The sequence below is a fragment of the Ovis canadensis genome, chromosome 12 (genome assembly GCF_042477335.2).
Source record: "Ovis canadensis isolate MfBH-ARS-UI-01 breed Bighorn chromosome 12, ARS-UI_OviCan_v2, whole genome shotgun sequence".
In the NCBI taxonomy this organism is placed as follows: domain Eukaryota; kingdom Metazoa; phylum Chordata; class Mammalia; order Artiodactyla; family Bovidae; genus Ovis; species Ovis canadensis.
In genome coordinates, this window is record NC_091256.1 from 70,129,526 (window position 1) to 70,146,728 (window position 17,203).

General features: G+C 44.5%; 1 long non-coding RNA gene across 1 annotated transcript; it reads right to left on the bottom strand.

The window, feature by feature from the left end:
• Positions 1–6,234: 6,234 nt before the first annotated feature.
• LOC138416631 (uncharacterized) lies at positions 6,235–16,095 on the bottom strand. The gene is made up of 5 exons (XR_011247786.1): positions 15,267–16,095; positions 13,930–13,989; positions 13,279–13,405; positions 7,084–7,313; positions 6,235–6,500 (listed from the first exon to the last, which is right to left on the bottom strand). It is a non-coding gene; the product is annotated as an uncharacterized lncRNA (long non-coding RNA).
• Positions 16,096–17,203: the final 1,108 nt, after the last annotated feature.

Below are 17,203 nucleotides of genomic sequence, written 5' to 3' on the forward strand. Positions count from 1 at the left end.
CTGACCTGCCACATAGTAGGTACTCAATGAATGCTTGATGAAAGAATAAATGGAGATAAAGTTCAGCCCTATGCGGTGGGCCTCAGGACTATAATACACCCATAAGAGTCCTACCGGCGTCTTAGCCAGCCTGAGCTGGTGACACCTACGGAGCGAGGCTGCACTGAGACCTAACACCTCAGGAGCTTAACTCTCTTGCTGTCCACACGAATACTCCCTCAAATGCCACCTGGTGTTCGGGGTGGTGCATGAGTAGCAACCCACAAAGGGAGTCTGGGCGATTTTACTGCATTTAGCTTTGCTGGCATTTAGATAAATCATTACTTTCTGTAGTTTTAAACTTTAGCTCGGCATTCTCAGAGAAGATATAAATTATTAAACAAAGGAAAGCAACTCTGGCTTCAGATCAGCTGGCAATTAGCATCACCTAGCACTGAGAGAAAAGTCCCTTCATGTGGTCCGCATGTCAGCTTAAGGAGCTCATGTTTTGGCAATGATGCTCAAGTTCTAGCTGATATTAATCTCAGATGTGCCTGGAACCCAGAGAGAATAATTGAAGTGATTTAGGCATTCACCCCTACTACAAGAGAAAAGAAAATTAAAGAGAGAAGGAAATGTAAATCTTGGTATAAGAATAGAGGGAATTTACATGAATTCCCCACTTTCTAGTTACCATATATGGTACATATGTGAACTCATTTCAACTTTTACATCATGAAGTAGGTGCTACTCTCTCTGTTTGGCAGGCAATCAAACTGAGGTTCAGAGCAGTTGAGTAACTCACCCAAAGGCACACAGCAGCTGGAGAAGCAGAGAGCAGAGCCTGGGACTGACTCACACTGAACTGCCTCTTCTCAGAAGCAAGCAGAGGACCCCACAGGCAGCCGTGAAGTCCATCCCAAAGGGGTCGTGGGCCATGAGCATCAATGCCCTGGGGAGAGTTTAAGTGTGGACCACTCCCTTTAAATGTACATATCCTCAAGGGGAGGATGAATCTTCACACATTTCCATGACATCAGAATTATTCCCTCCCTGAAACAAACTGAGCTAAAGTCATGAGGTCCTATATCATTAGAAAATAATCTATGTCATATGTATAGAGAGAGAGATAGAAACGTATCATATTTATATTTCCCTTCAATGCTAGAACTGGGTCTCGCCCCAACAGACTCTTAGTTAATATTTGTTGAATGAATATTCGTGTGCAAAATCTATCACAGGAAATAAAAGATTATAAGTGATCCAACTAAATAAATAGGGTTCCAAAGAAAGAGAAGACTTAAAGCATTGATTTTTTTTTTCTGATTTCAAAAGTAAATCAGAATTCAGAAAGTGACCAGCGTTAATGACACTGGAATATGAGGAAAGGGGAGGTTTAATTAACCAGACAGCAAAACAAAAGTCTTTGTTTACCTAAGAGTTCCCTCTGCCACTGCCAGCTACCTCTTACCATGAAGAGTTTTCACTGCTCAAGGATGGTCCTCAGAGGAAGGGGGCGGGGGGGGGGGGGGGGGGGGGTGGGGAAATGCAGTTTAAAAAGGTAAGTAACAGCATTAAAATGACACCATCAGAAAGGCTTCTGAGGATTCTCAGGTCACAGGTCTAACTGGTCGGACAATATTAACAGGAGGGAGAAAAAGAGCCGAAGGCTGTATTGAAAAGACCCTCAGACTACCAAGACAGAAGTGAAATTCTGAACAATAAAAGCCAGAAAAGCTCAGAAGAAAATATGGCTTCAAAGACTCCTAGTAAGGCCCTTTTTAGACTTTTCCATATAGGAGATGCAAGAGACGCAGATTCAAGCCCTGAGTCAAGAAGATCCCCTGGAATAGGAAATGGCAGCCCCTTTCAATGCTCTTGGCTTCCCTTGTGGCTCAGACGGTAAAGCGTCTGCTTACAATGTGGGAGACCCAGATTCGATCCCTGGGTCGGGAAGTTCCAATGTTCTTGCCTGGAAAACTCCATGGGTAGAGGAGCCTGACTGGCTACAATCTGTAAGGTCACAAAGAGTCAGACACAACGGAGCATGCATGCAGCAAGACCCTTTTTACCTATCTGGAGAGAACACACACACACGCATGCATTCACGCACGCACACACACACACGCACGCACTGATGAGAATATTCCCAGCCAGTCCTTGGTAACCTTCCAACAACCATTGTCGCCAATTACTGTCCCTTTGGACTCAGAACACCTGCTTGGGGTAACACAAGCCAGAGAGTCCAGCTGAGCATCCCAGGACCATTGAAGTTCACATTAGCCAGGTGACTTCTGAGCCTGAGGGAAGAGCCAGCTCAAACATTTCACTTGGGATCATGCCAAAAAGCAGCTGCCTAAATAACAGTCCCATAACCAGCTCCCATAAGATTGTCCCTCTGGACAAGAAGAGTCGTTTTTGCTGCCAGGATAAGAACTGCCTATTGAGGTAAAGACTGACAGTGTGATAAAAATATAAACCTTCCTCAAAAGTTTTAAACCTTCTTAAAACACAGAACCTAGACATACCCTCTAACATACAACTCTGACATTTTATAATTAACTGACACATAGTATAGCTAAAACATACCCAACATTCACTATGCGCCCAGCTCTAAGTATTAACTTGTTTAACCAATGCAAAAAAAAAAAATCTATGAGGTGAGAAATATCATTACTTCCACATTATGGATGAGGAAGTTGAGGCCCTGGAAGATTAACTTGTCCACGATCACACAGTTCCAGAGCCCTCCCTCTCACCCCCTACACTATACTATGTCTTATACTAGGATTCCAGGAAAATCTTAGATGTTTATGTCACTTGCTATCACTGACACAAAGTAACCCTTAAGTCTTTCCATTAGGGATACACGTGCATTCCTGAGGATTTCTCCAATTCAGTAAGTTCAGTGAAACCTCATTCAACACCTTCTTGGTGAAAATCAGAGCCAGATGTGGGGGTGGGCTCCATCTGGAGGTGGGCCTCAGGCTTCCTCCCCTTGCAGCTCACTGCCAAGGAGGAGGTGCACTAGTGTGGGAGCCAGAAGAGAAGCCCGAGCACCCTAGAGCCCGTGTTGCACAAGAGAAGCCACCGCAAGGAGCACTGCCGGGCCGTGATGCACGGTGGGGTGGTCTGTGCAATCAACAAGTCAGGGCTTCCCTGGTGGCTCAGCGGTAAAGAATCCACCTTCCAACTCAGGAGACACAGGCTTGATTCCTGATTCGAGAAGATTCCACATAGTGAGGAACAACTAAGCCTGTGTACCACAACTGCAGAACGTGTGCTCTAGAGCCCGGGAGCCACATCTACTGAAGCCCAAGCACCCTAGAGCCCACGTAGCACAAGAGAAGCCACCACAATAAGAAGCCATGCACAACTAGAGAAAAGGCAACTCAGCAACAAAGACCAGCACAGCCATAGATAAAATAGCCATTATTTGAAAAGTCAAAGGCTGTTAATCCCTGCCCTGCTCTCTGCTCTCCCTTCTAGGCCCTCATTTAATTTCCAGATTGTGTTCCTGTATTTGGTCAGTTAGAGAAGCTAAGCCTTCAGCTTCCTACGCCCCGGGCCATCTCCCAGTGCCTCAGGGGTTAACTTAGGCCACTTCTGCTCTAGGCTGTACTCCCCTGGACCTTCTCCCTGTTAGACTCAGTTGTCCATGCCCTCCTGCTTTCACACAGAGGTCGAGGCTTGGGTGTAAGAAAGGGACAAAGGAAGCCAGTTTTTAGTCTCGTCCTTGCGCTCTTCAGGAGACCAAGAAGAAAGTGTGATGCACACGGGGTGAAGCCAGCTCCCTGGTCTATGGGTTCCATGTGGGGGTTTCAACCAACACTGTGTGGTCAATAGTCTACTCTTGTCTGGCCGCATCCTCCGTGCATGTCTACCCCCAAACCAGCAATGGCAAACTGACGGACTGAGGGTTCTGATTTTTAGAATCTCACCCCTGTCTGTTTCCATCTTGGAGACATCTTAGAGATATAAGGACCAATGAACCATGATCCTTCCCTGCCATCAAGGAACTCACAATCTAGTGGGGACACAGACAAACAAAAAAAGTCAGATATCAGGCAGAGGGAGAATGCACTGTCTGTCTACATGGGAGCACAGAGAAGGGCATGATGGATTTCAACTAAAGCAATCAGAAGAGGCTCACAGGACTTGAGGGATGAACAGGATTCTGATAGCAAGGGAAGGGTGCTTTTTCCAGGTCAAAGGAATAACACGAGCCAGAGACTATGAAGCTGGAAAGGGCAAGGAGTTTTGAAAAATATCAATCACTGAAGCATTGGGTATAGGAGCTCAGTGAGAGATGAGGCTGAAATCAACCCATAAAAAACCTTAAATGTCATATTAAAGGGCTTGGCCTTTGTCCTTTAACAAGTAAGCAGACATTGTAGGTTTTGATATTTATTTCCTGAAGACTTCTCCTGCCTCTCCCCTGAACTGTAGACTAGCAAATCCAGCTGCATGGCTTGGCACATCTCCACTTGTGATTCTCAGATCCTAGCATGTCCAAACCACACTATCTTCTCCCCACATCTCTCTCTCCCTGCAGTTTTCCCCATCTTTCCGCTGCTAAAACCAAAAACCTATGAGTCAATTTTTACTCCTGTATTTCACTCACACCCCACAGCCAATTCACCAGAAAATTCTAACAGCTCAACCTTGAGAATATATCCAGAATTTCAGCACTTCCCACCACCTGATCCAACCACCATGACCTATTGCCTAGATTATTCCAAGAGCCTCCTGTCTCTCACCCAGTCTTGTCTCCTCCCAGAAGCCAGAGTGATCCCTGAAAAATGTAAAGGTCATGTCAGTCACTGCTCTGCTCAAAACCCAATAGCAGTCTCCCACTCAAAGACAAAAGTCCTTACCTTGACCCCTACATCCTATGAGATCTGCCTCCCCGCTTCAGGGAGCTCTTCTTCCACTCCCTTCCCTTCCATCACCCACAGCATGCTGGCCTCATGGCTGTTATCACACATCAAGCACGCTGTACCTCGAGACCTGACACTCGCTGTTCCCTTGGCCTGGATCTTGAGATGGAGAGATTATCCTGGATTATCCAAGTGGGTCCAGTGTAATCAAAAAGCCCTAATGGAGAGGAAGAGGGAGATTACTGCTAGAGAAGAGGGCATGGCCATGTGATGATGGAAGTGGGCACTGTCGTGATGTGGCCACAAGTCAAGAAACGTGGGCAGCCACCAGAGCTGAGAGAGGCAAGGAAGAGTCTCCCCAGATCCTCCAGAAGGAACCAGCCCTGCTGACGCCTTAAGTTTAGTCCCTAAGACTCTTTTCAGACTTGTGAGCTCCAGAGCTGCAAGATAATAAATTCATGTTGGTTTAAGCCATTAAGTTTGTGGCAACTTGTTACAACAGCGGTAGGAGACATACCACCGGGGATTCACCAGTGCCTGTCACAAGGGGAAAGGGCACTGGACAAGGATATTGGGTCTCCAAGAATCTTTTCTCTCTTGAAATCCTAGAATTAAAATATAACTGGAGGGGCTTTAAAAACTCATTGCAACCTCTCCTGCTTCGGGGTCCTTCCATAGCAAGATGTTTAAGACTGAGTCCAGCTCTGTCTACTCAGTTTGGCCTCTTTTGTAGCAAGAGTTTTAGGAAACACTATTTCCAAACTCTTGAGTTGGAGAAGACTCTTGAGAGTCCCTTGGACTGCAAGGAGATCCAACCAGTCCATTCTGAAGGAGTTCAACCCTGGGATTTCTTTGGAAGGAATGATGCTAAAGCTGAAACTCCATTGGAAAAGACTCTGATGCTGGGAGGGATTGGGGGCAGGAGAAGAAGGGGACGACAGAGGATGAGATGGCTGGATGGCATCACCGACTCAATGGATGTAAGTTTGAGTAAACTCCAGGAGTTGGTGATGGACAGGGAGGCCTGGTGTGTTGCGATTCATGGGGTGGCAAAGAGTCAGACACGACTGAGTGACTGAACTGAACTGATTTCCAGACCTGACAAATCATCTTATATTTTAAGAGCATTAGCCTTCCAAGTTTTTTCTTTCTTTCTTTTTCCCTTGATGGGAGGAGGAGAAAGAGAAGTCTTCATGCCCTGAAGTAGAAATAATTATCTTGAGGACTTCAAGACCGCATACTCACTGTTTACACTATTCTGATCAAAGTCAGTCATGACTTAAGAACAAACTGTAGCCTTCTATTCAGTATTTCTTTAAATAATCTTTCTGCTTCTCTTTGAGAAAAGAAAAAACTTACAACATGGAGACTAGTATTAACCATAATGACAATGTTTCACATTTACATGCTCAAAGAGCTTTAGCATCATTAGGCCGTTAATGCATATGACACTTCATTGCATGAGGTAGGTCAGTTCTGTTCTTCCCTCTTAGTGACAGGGATCCAGGTACTGTGAGTTTCTCACTCGTACACTTGTCATCCATCAGTCATAGGGCCAGGGCTAGAAACCAGGTCGACAGAATCTCTGATCTCTCCAACATATGTAGGACTGTGAGCAGCCAACAGCTTCCAAAAAAAAGACTGTTGACAAAAAAAAAAAAAAAGTTTATCAATGAATAACAGCATTAAAATAGAGTATTTCCATTCTTTAGGAGAGAGAAGATTGTGAATAATCCACAGCACAGAAGACAATGTAAAAACGAAGGGCTGTTGTGCTGTGTGGCATAGACAGTATGAGCTTCAGGGACTCAGATAAAGGAGACGTGACTGAGCAGATGCATCTGTGTAGAGTCTTTTTTTTTTTTTCATACCAACTAGAATTCTTGTAGCTCAGAGAGGAGCTCTGTATTTACATGATTGGAGCACATATATGTTCCATCTAAAGACAGAGCAACTACGTCTGGAGCAGAAGAAAATGTATTAGACATCAGTGTGTTGGCTTCTGTGCTCCTATTACAGGGACTGACCTGGATGTAAAAAGTCTCCTATCGCCTAGTGATGGCATCCCTGAATGACTCATGTGGCCCAGCCTGGGCCCCTGCTCTGAAGAGTCAAGACAGAGAGGAGCCGGCAGGGCTTCAGGCAGCTTATCATTTGCTGAAATGAGCTAGTTCTTTTAAGCAGCCCAGTGTCTCACTTAAAATCAATAGGGTGGTTTCACTACCATATGACCCAGCAATCCCACTCTTGGGTATATGCCCTGCTGCTGCTGCTGCTGCTGCTGCTGCTGCTGCTGCTGCTGCTGCTGCTGCTGCTGCTGCTGCTGCTGCGTCGCTTCAGTCGTGTCTGACTCTGTGCGGCCCCATAGACGGCAGCCCACCAGGATCCTCCGTCCATGGCATTTTCCAGGCAAAAGTACTGGAGTGGGGTGCCATTGCCTTCTCCATATATGCCCTGAGGAAAACAAAATTGAAAATGACGCATGAATCCCAATGTTTATTGTAGCACTATTTACAATAGCTAGAACAAGGAAGCAGCCTAGATGTCCACTAACAGATGAATAGAAATATAAGTTGTGGTACATATACACAATGGAATATTACTCAACCATAAAAAGGAACACAACTGAGTCAGTTCTAATGAGGTGGATGAAATTAGAGCCTATTATACAGAGTGAAGTAAGTCAGAAAAAGTAAGATAAAGACCATATACTAATGCATATATATATGTAATCTACAAAGATGGTACAGATGAATTTATTTGCAAGGCAGCAATTGAGAAATAGACATAGAGAACAGACTTATGGACCTGGGAAGAGGGGAGGAGAAGGTGAGATGTATGGAGAGAGTAACATGGAAACTTATATTACCATATGTAAAATAGATAGCCAATGGAAATTTTCTGAATGTCTCAGGGAACTCAAACAGGGGCTCTGTATCTACCTAGAGGGGTAGGATGGAGAGGGAGATGGGAGGGAGGTTTAAAAGAGAGGGGACATGTGTATACCTATGGCTGATTCATGTTGATGTTTGACAGAAAACAACAAAATTCTGTAAAGTGATTATCTTCAGTTAAAAATAATAAATAAAAAACAGTAGGGTTGTTTCAGTGAATTTTTTTTTTTTTTCAAAAGACAGAGATAAGTTAAACCATGGGTCCAGATTTTGGGATTTCACAGACTAATTAAACTTCCCCTCTCATCCTCCCAAAATGCAGGGGGCTTAGGATCTTTTTGTTTTGCCGAGTAAAGGCTAAAGAAACTGGTGAAAAGTTTGCAGTGTCTGGCTCCAGCTGTGTTTGGAAATCTCCAGGTTAGATGCTCCGTAAATTCTCTGATGGCTTTTAGCTCAGAGATCTCATTTGCCACTTAACCACTTGTAGGCAAATTCAAGGAAAACCGAGCCTCATTGTTTTGCTCCTTGAAACCATGATGACAGGTAGGCTGCCTGCAGAGGTTAGTCTCTGAGCAAACAAAGACTTTCATCCATCCACCAACCCACTCATTCATTCGTTCATTATTTACGGAGTACTTTGGCCGCCTCATGCAAAGGGTTGACTCACTGGAAAAGACTCTGATGCTGGGAGGGATTGGGGACAGGAGGAGAAGGGGATGACAGAGGATGAGATGGCTGGATGGCATCACAGACTCGATGGACGTGAGTCTGAGTGAACTCTGGGAGTTGGTGATGGACAGGGAGGCCTGGCATGCTAAAGCACATAGGATATAGATATAGTTATGCAATGGAATATTACTCATCATAAAAAAGAATGAAGTCTTGCCATTTGCAAGAGCCTGGATGGACCTAGATGGCCTTTTGCTAAAGTAAATTAAATCACATAGAAAAAGATAAATATTGATACCATCTGATTTCACTTGTATGTGGAATCTAAAAAATAAAAAACAAAAAACAAAATTTAACAGGATCAGAGTTACAGAGCACAAACCGGTGATTGCTACAGTTGAGGGGGCATGAAGATGAGTAAAACAGGTGAAAGAGATTAAGAGGTATGGACTTCCAGTTATAAAATAAATAAGTCACAGGGATGTAATGTACTGCATGGGGAATATATTCAATAATATTAAAATAACTTTGTATGGTGACAGGTGGTAACTAGACTGATCATGGTGATCATTTTATAATTATGAAAATATTGAATCTCTGCTTTCTACCTAAAACTAATGTAATAAGACCATTACACTTCAATTAAATTTAAAAAATGAAACAAAAAGATAAAGCTGCAAAGTGCAGCAAGAGCTGAACACACCAGTGCCAAGGCCAATGTAGGTACAATCAGAGAAGAGGGGGTTGGAGGCACAGGGAAGCAGAGGTTACATGCACCCGCTTCATCCCCCGAAATTTCCATCTTCCATGGTACACACCCTGCCAATGATGCTGACAGCAGGCATATCTTCAGATAAGGCAGACAATGATACATCCCACTGTTCTAATTCTGGAACTGCTATGCCACCTCATTAATATGTGAAAATGTGTTAAAAAGCTGCTGATAAACAGCTGCACAGAGGCAGAAATAGTGGCTCCCATCACATTTGCAAGCTTTACTGGCTCTCGAACATGGCACGAGAAACGAAGCTTCGTCTGCATGTATAAACGGGGTAATTTGCTGTAATCCTCCACTTTATTGGTAGACATTTTGCCATATCATGTCTCCCCAACCACAGTTTAAGGGCACTTCTGATTTACACAGCTCTGTAAACTGCCTCTTCCTTAGAAAGAACTGTCATGCCGTTTGGCAGCATTGTCTCAACGTTCTGATTTATCAATAAAACGGAAGATTGCCTTGCTTGCATGCACTGCACAGTTTCTAATAACTGCATTTCCATTCAGTCAGAGAGCATTTGATTAAGGAATTAGATACAAGTTATATATAAATCAGTGCAAGCCCTGAGTTGACTGAAATGTTGGAAAGGGCACTTCTCAGGCAAGGGGAGTAAAATTCTCCCCCAACCCGGGAGCAGATTGGGAGTAAGGAAAGAGGCTTGTCTGAAATGTGATGGCAGAGATTTTCATCTCTCCTAGGCACTGTTCCCCAAGGCCAAGGGCAAGAGCCCCGCGTTTACTTTACCTTGGGGGTGGCCCTGCTCCATATTTCTCTAGCGACACTTCCCGCTGGAGGAAAAGTCCCCAGCGATCCTCATTTCCAATTGCCTCCTTTCTCCCCTCTCCAATTCCTTTCCGGTGACAGATTGATGGCCTCCCCGGGTGCCGCCTGAATGCACCTTTTGACAGGGGACAGCAACACTGAGCTTAATGACCTGATCCCCAGCGTGTCCCTACTTAGACCCAGACCTTGGAGGTAATTCCCATCCCTGACTTCCCCTCATCTACCCCCACGCCACAGAGGAATTACAGCCAGTTGGGGGACCTTCTCTTCTGTATAAATATTAAGCTGTTTTCTGTTTGGACCAGGTGGCAGCTGCTCCTTCCCTTCTGGGTTGGGGATTATGTATTTGTGTAATTTTTATATTGTGTTTGTTTTCTTGGCAGATGGCTTCCTTCTCATTATTGGGGTGGCGTGGAGGGGAGAGGAAGGGTGTAACTCTAGGGGTGTGTTCTGCTTGATGAAAGGCAGATAATAAAAAGGTGGCTTTTTGTAAAACCCACAGAGAGCAAGACTATATAATTTAACTAAACACGAACAGCCTCGGATCCTGCAATTATCCAACCAATCTCCATCCAGGCAGCACTTGGAGCAAGGCAACTTAGAAATGGGCTTTCCTTTCTAGAAGCATTTAGATGATTCTCCTGACACACACAGTTCCTTTGGCCTGGCTCCCGTCCCCACCTCCCCCCTTCTGCCCCTCCTCCCAACTCCATGCTGCATTTGCATGCAAGAATGCAAAAACAAGCCCCCGGGTCAGGATGTTGCCACGTCTAGAGAATGTGTTTCCTGGCAGTGCCAAGAGTAGGGGTGGGGTCTTAGAATTGCAAATGTAGCGTTAAGGTAAAGCCCTTAGTATAAAATTTGACCTAATTAAGACACTAGCAGAGCAAAGCATTCCAACAGCAATTACACAGGTTGTAAAGGGGGTGAAGTGCCTTCTAAAACCAAAAAATGCTTCTGCCAGAAATAAGCACCCCTGAGGGTCAAATGAGGAGCTGTCACTGCAGAATACCACTCGCCTTGACCTCAAGCAGGTACCTCCCTTCCATCAGCTGCCATGAAGGCTGTCTACTGGGAATCTCTGCAAGGAGCCTGGGCTCCCCCTCCCAGCGATTTCTATCACCTCTTCCATGGACAGTTTCCCAAAAGTTGTGATACTTCTGATTTGCACCCCTTGCCTCCCTTACTAAGCTATCATTTATTTATGGATTTTTTTTTTAGTGTTTCCTATGTACTGAGACCTGTCTCAACTCCTAAAGATCCAGTGAGTGTTAGTTGCTCAGTCGTGTCCAACTCTTTGGACCCTACGGACTGTAGCCTGCCAGGCTCCTCTTTTTGTGGGATTCTCCAGGAAAGAACACTGGTGTGGGTAGCCTTTCTCTTCTCCAGGGGATCTTCCTGGAGATGGATCAAATTCTAACAATAGGATGATTCTTCATGGCAACCTCTAGGCCAGAAATAATTTGTAAATATTTTCTTACAGTTTTCAAGTACTCATAATGAGGAAATATTCATTCAGGTCTACTTTGAATACTGAGCCCTTATTAGACATAGGCACTGTGAAAGGTTCTGGAAATATAAAGGTAAGTTGTATCAGCCCTGTCCCTGTGAAGTCACAAGTCTAAGGGAAAAAAAAGACATATGCCTAAACACTTAAGATCATGAGTAGTGTTCCTCAGTTACAGATGGAAAACAGAGGAACAGAGATTCACCCTAGATGAGACAGAAGTGTCAGACTGGGGATAACGTTCAGTCGTCCTGCTCAAGTTTGCAGGACAGAGTCAACCACTTTAAACTAAGTGAACAGAAGGTAAGGGTCTAGGCTCTGGGGCCAGACTGCATAGGTTCAAATCCCAGCTCCCCACCTCAAAATACTGTGTGATCTTGGCAAAGATACCTAAACTCTCTGTGCCTGCATTTTCTCAATTGTGACGTGAGGCTGAATAAAGCCACCTGCTTTGAGCTATCTTAATGATTAAATAAGACAACATACATGAAGCACCCAGCACCTAGCTTTCCGAGCTCCATCGTTAGCTGTGCTGTGCTGTCCAAGTTATTTGAACTCCACGTTTAATTTCTTCCAAATACCTGCTTCATTTATGTTAGGAAAATTTAATGAATGTAAACATGTGAACTCAAGTAACAACACCTAGCACAAAATCTTAGTTATTATTATCGACGTTTTTATTACTACAGACACACTCTCGATGTACTAATAAAACAGCTTTATATTTTAAATTATGTTCTCATAGTCAAAGGAAAAGACCATCAGCCTGGAAATCAAAACTTTAATTAAGGGCTTTCCAGGTGGTGCTAGCGGTAAAGCATCCGCCTGCCAACACAGGTGATGCGAGCTCAATCACTGGAGGAGAAAGTGGCAACCCCACTCCAGCACTCCTGCCTGGAAAATCCCATGGACGGAGGAGCATGATGGGCCACAGTCCATGGGGTCGCAAAGAGTCGAGCATGACCAAGTGACTGAACACTACACACAGGAAAATTGACTAACCTCTCCCATCCACGGTCTTTTCATCAATAGTTACTCCCTCGAGAACCTTCCAGTCTCCTCCTTCCCTGGCAGGCAGTATCAGGGCCCTCTGCAGCACATTGCTAGCTCCTGGAGCAATCGCTATCTTGAAATATACTTGTTTACTTGGTTTCCCATCCCATCCGTGAGCTCTTTGAGCTAGTCCTTTTTTTCACCTATCCATTTCATAAGTGTAAGTAAGTAAGTGTTAGTCGCCCAGTCATGCCCAACTCTTTGCAACCTGATGGACTGCAGCCCACCGGGCTCTTCTGTCCATGAGATTTTCCAGGCAAGGATACTGGAGTGGGTTGCCATTTCCTTCTCCAGGGGACCTTCACAACCCAGGGATCAAACCCGGGTCTCCTTCACTGCAGGCAGATTATTTACCGACTGAGCTACAAGGGAAGCCCATCCATTCCATGAGAGGTCCTAATTTATTTGTTGAATAAGCAAATCCAAGTCTTTAGCTGAGAAGTTTGAGGACACTGAGAGATTCAATTAATTTACTTAAAATCACCAGTTTAGCTAGTGGGAGATATGAGCCTAGAACTGGAAGTCTTCTCTTACTGTGGTATCTTCCCCCAAGTCCACAAAGTCAGCCTCTCTAAACTGAGTGATTCATTTGAAGTGAACATTTTCTTTGCAAACCATTTTTTAATTTTAGGGTTTTAACATCAATTACCTTCAAATAGCAAGCCACTCCAGTACATTTAAAAACTAATTTGATTTAGCAAACGTCAATGTATCTACAGCTTGTTGTTCAAGTACCTGGTGCACAAAGCAAGTAAGTGTAGCTGGATCCTGACTTGAGATATTAACTGAGGTGCATTATCAGGATGACTAACACCATCTGTGAGGTCGGGGCTGGTATGTTGTTGTCTTCAAGGAGAAGCAGCTGAAAAATTACATAAAGAAGTCACGAGTGTAAGGCTGTGATTTGTCCTCAATTCATGAGTATTCATCCAAATATTCAGAGAAGTATTGGAAATAGATTCTTATGGCCCCCAACTCAGATTATGTCTACTCCAGGACAATGAGATCTTGTGATCTCAAATCATGATTGTAGAACACAAGGACAGTGAAAAATAAACCATGATCATCATCCTCTATCTTCCAAAATGGACTTTTAGAACTCAGAGACAAGTTTTTTAAAAGTCCAGATTTCTAAGAAGCCAGACTGGGGGAACATAACATCCTAGCTACAGTTTTCTAGCCCTAAGTCTGGATTTATTGACCTAGGATCTGTCATACCCTATTCTGGTAAATAGGACTCCATGAATAGCTACATACTATCAGCCACTTGGAAGATGCTTAAAGGAGGGGCTATCTTCCAGATAGGCAGCAACTATGACAAGGAAATAAAAGTCTAGAAAAAAAAGGTAAAAAGAGACACACACACAAATCACATGCACTCCTCACCTTGGACCCTTCCCTGAGAGAGTTCCAATGCAATAGTCAGTCTGTTTCAGCCTCAAGATCCTGGAAAAGGCAGGAAGAAGCAAGCAGGTATTCTGTGATGGCAGTCTGGCACACCTAAACCAGGCCATCCTCCTTTCCGATGCCACTGGTCCCTGCCCTTGTCATCACAGTGCACCACGACCCTTGTTCCTTCAGGCTTCATGCTCACCCCCTGCAGCTTAATGCCGCTTTACACTTGAGCCCAGAAGTTTGAATTTGCTATTCTACCTACCAGCAATAAACTTCACCCTGATCTTAACCAACAATAGATGGGACAATGTAGCTCAAAGCCCAGATTCTGAGGCCAGACTGCTACTGCTGCTGCTAAGTTGCTTCAGTCGTGTCTGACTCTGTGCGACCCCATAGACAGCAGCCCACCAGGCTCCCCCATCCCTGAGATTCTCCAGGCAAGAACACTGGAGTGGGTTGCCATTTCCTTCTCCAATGCATGAAAGTGAAAAGTGGAAGTGAAGTCGCTCAGTCGTGTCTGACTCCTAGCGACCCCATGGACTGTAGCCTACCAGGGATTTTCCAGGCAAGAGTACTAGAGTGGGTTGCCATTGCCTTCTCTGCTGAGGCCAGACTACCTGGAGTCTAATCCCAGCTCCATCCTTACAAGCCAAGTGACCTTGGACAAATTCCTTTAACTCTCTCTTGAGCTTTCAGATTCCCCGTTAATAAAGTGTTGCAGTACTAGTATACAGGGCATGACTAAGCACATACTTACACACACACAGAGTATATGGCATAGTGTCTGACACAAAGTGTTATCAAATGCAAGTAACTGTGCCCAACCCACAGTGAGGCCAAACAATATCAAAATGTTAGGGTTTGAGGTCCAGGCCCTAGCTACAAGGAGAGGTCCCTGCATGGGCCGGTTATCCACCCAGGAGAGTTCATCCAGCCCCAGTCTTGGTTCTCCCACCAGTGCCCAGGCCTGGCTGAAGAAGAGTGGTGAACTGGCAGCACCCTCAGGGCCAGGTCCCCAGAGCCTGCCCAGCCGCCATCACTGCAGGAGCCAGATGCCCAGGGCCCAGCTGGCACCTCAGGCTTTTCATCTGAACTGGAGAGAATCCTTTGTTAGAACCAATAGGAATACACATTGTAGCAAATACCACTCAGGTTAATCACCAGCTCACAACAATGGCCCCTCTTTGAGAACAGCCCCAACCACAGAGATACTCTGAAGTACAATGTCCTTGCAACTTAACCCTGACCTCTGGCCACTTCCTAGGTGACAACTGATCTAAGCTGGACCAACTGTTGAAACTTGGAGAGAAACTGGTTAAAGCTGTTACCTTTAAGGCCGTGTCCGTACACTCCAGTTGCTGAGGCCTCCATGGGACTGTGGGTTTGCGGGAAAGGTTCGCTGCTGCTTCCAGGCCTGTGCCCGGCCATGGTGAGGACTCTGGAGCTCTTCAGGACCCAGCCCTCAGCCTGTCCTCAGGCTGCCCAGCTCATCCACCGGCCCGGAGGCTGGAAGGCCGAGAAGGCCCCGGGGAGAAGGCCTTAATCTGCACTCTCTGCCGCAAGGACCACTGGGAGGCTGACTGTTGGCCACGCTCAAGGTCTCCTGATAACAATTACAGACTAACGGCTGCATGTTCGTGCCACTCCTGTTACATAAGTACTCAATAAACACATATCTATTGTTATTGCAATGCAGAATGTCTGGTCATCATAGCTACCAAAAGATTCCAAACATTTAGCTGATTTAATCCCCAACTCTGGTCAAGAAAACCCCTTTTTGTAAGCCTTCATTTCACAAGCTGAGACATGATTTAATGGGCTTCCAAAACATGGAAGACTTCCAAGCACAGGTGGTGGTGAGCAGCTGTTTTCCATCTCGCTGAGGACCAGCTGAGAGTCTTAAAGAGCCACATGAGCAATTTGGGTATAAAGTACTAGGAATACCTTCCTAATGTTTGAGAGTGTGAAACTCTACACTGAAACCTCAAGAGAAGCCATGGAATCCTCCTCTCTAGAGATTCTTTAAAAATGGGACACTGAATCGGCTCTAAGTTGGATAAAGACCAGAAAGGCATCTCACATTCAAATAACAAGCAGTTTGCATGGGTCAGTCAAGTTTGAGTTACACTGCTATTGACCTAGTTCCCTTGAAGTACCATTACCTAGAGATATATATAAAAAGAAAGAGTATGGCAAGCAGATTCGTCTACTAAGTGAGACTGCAATGAAAACTGTTGAACATGCTCTAAATCCTCATCCAAAATAATTTTAAATCTCATTAAGAAATCATTTCTGAAGGATCTGAATGAATGGTACCTGGTATAAGTACTTCATGAGAGAAGGCAGTGTTGGGGGTCTTGTTTGAGGCAAACTCAGGAAAGTACCTAACATCCTATTATATTCAGACCACACCATATGCAATTTCCAGCTTAAGATGGCAAAAACAAGAGGGGAAAAGGCACTTCCATTTCACTCTCTTGGCTGAGAAAGTGACAGAAAAACCCCTGTGAGTGGAGAGACCCAAATTACACACCTATTATTCTTTCCAAGATCAGGAGTGTTTTACATATTTCCTCTTGGGAAGAAAATATTCTGATTTTAGTGAAGAGGTGGAGGCAGTCTTGCTATTCTTGGTGGCTCAGAGGAAGAAACCAAAAAGAAAGGTGATTTCTAGGGTAAAAAAAAAAAAAAGCTAGCAGAGGCTTTGATCCTGAGCAACCTGAAGCTTGAGTTAGGACCGAAAGAGGAGGCTGTATAGGTGACTGAGGAAGCAAGGCTTGTTTGCAGTTTTATAGCCACATAAGTGGATTAGACAGAAGGCAGGAATGGTGATATGTGATAAAGACACTTAAATGGAATTTAACGGTTTATTCTCTTCCAAATTACTGAACATTAGGTTTAAATGTTTCCATATAAATATTAAATTATATGTATATAGCAGGATTACAAATTTGCACATTACCACTCTGTTTTTTAAGGAAAATGTAGCTTCTTTATTTCCTATAACTATTCTTCCTCTAAGTTCACACCCTATTGAGTGTGGGGCAAAAACAAACTTGCCAATTAACAATATATCAGTCTCTTCCCTTTTAAAGAGTGTCTTTGGGTAAGTCTTTTTCTTAAAGAGAGAAAGATCTGTTTATTTCTTCTCTCCAAAATGAGAAAGAAGGTCTGTGGCTGACACAGCCAGCCCCTCTCCTTGCAGGTGGCTGGTCTGATTCAGTCCTGACTTGGCATCTGCTGGGGCACAACGGGTCCCTTGTGA